Here is a 1,756-nt window from a genome sequence, read left to right on the forward strand (position 1 = left end):
TTCAGGTCATTTCCAGAATGTTTTTTCAAGTATAGTTCTGAAGAGAATGTTTACTTCATGGTTGTCAAATTTTCTCATCTAATACAACTGACGATATTCAGCACTTCCACAAAAAATAAGAAGAAATAATATTGGTAATGATGGAAAATTCGGTATTCCATCATTACTCGTTTCATTACTGAACTCGCAGACCTTACACGATCATTAAAAGTGTCATTACTTTTTAGTAATGACACTTTTAATGATCGTGTAAGGGCCGCTAATGAGCCGGAACTGCGGACAGTTGGGTGGACTTACGTTTTTATCGATAAAATCTACGTTATTATCGTGGTACCACTGGATGACTTCCCGGCTGTAGTGGCAACTCGCAAAATCCGCTCAAAACTTCACGGGACATTTTTGAGCTTTAATGAAAGGTAATACGCGGTTTTCGAGGCATTCTTTCTTGTACAGCTTCGAATCCATCGTCTTATTCGTCACGAACACTTTGGTCTTTATTCCGCAGCTGCATATTTCTTGCCAAATCATTATTTATTTTTGGCAATTTTTGTTCATAATAGCAAACTTAAATTTCAAAGTAACATCTTCACGTGCCGTCGTCAAGTAGAATTTTTGACCAGGAAGCTGTTCGAAATCCATTCTGACCTAGGTTTCATCATCGATGAGCAGGCATCCTTTGCACTTCATCAAAACCTGCTAGTACAATCTCCGAGCTCGAGTTTTGATGACGAAACTTTGTTTCAACGTTCTGTTTGATTGCTTTCTGGCTCGATAGAAACGATATTAATCCCGCAAAAGAATTCTTCTAACGATACTGCGATTGCATCATCTGATCGTCCAGGATATGCTCTGGCGGTTTTCAACACCTTCTTGTTAAGCTTGCGGTCATATGTGCCACTGAGACACTCGATCCATGCTCTTTCGCTCCCTGTAACGTTTGAGCACATCATACACGGTTGATTTGGCGATTCTCAATGTTTTAGCGATTTTCATTGCGAACCACGTTTTATTATCACAGTGGGTGTGCAGAATATTTTCTTTCCTCTCGACTTCCATCTGTAATAACTACACGAGTTCTTGCAGCGGTCACTTTCCGTTCCGCTGCAACACAATAAATGATCCCGGATTCTAACTGGATAGAACTTTAGGGTCAGAAAGTTTTTCTGGCCCGAAGAGATTAATGAAATCTATAATGGTGATAATTGAGATGTATATTGAGAATTATAAACATTCTAATATTGATACATTTTCATATCATGCACCATAAGATTTGCCTCATGATTTACACTACTCATTTTGGCTGAGTGTTGGACCATAGAAGTAAGCAAATCGAAGAAGGGCGAAATGTTTATTTTCTTCCATTTATTCAGTGGAAATACAAAAATAGTTTTAAAATTTAGATGCGATTTAAATATTAACCGACAATTCATCGACTTGAATATTGAATACTGATCGGAAAATATACGATAATTCCTAAATAGAATTTGGAACCAAATAAAAACATTCGTCGATTTTCTTGACAATGTGAGTTTCGCTCTTCTTTACCAAAAGATATAAAAAAATCACAACTCAGAATTATTGCCAATTAATTTTGTTAAAATAAATATTAGAAAGGATATGAACCTTGTCGCAACCCCTGTATTAGAATGGTAAGTACTTAATATTGAATGTATTTTCCACAGCGTGTAAGCAGCTGATCACTGACTCAACGTTTTTACAGGGGGTTTTCAAAGTCGCTGCCAAACTGACAGCAAGG

Source organism: Malaya genurostris, chromosome 2, assembly GCF_030247185.1.
Source record: "Malaya genurostris strain Urasoe2022 chromosome 2, Malgen_1.1, whole genome shotgun sequence".
Classification (NCBI taxonomy): domain Eukaryota; kingdom Metazoa; phylum Arthropoda; class Insecta; order Diptera; family Culicidae; genus Malaya; species Malaya genurostris.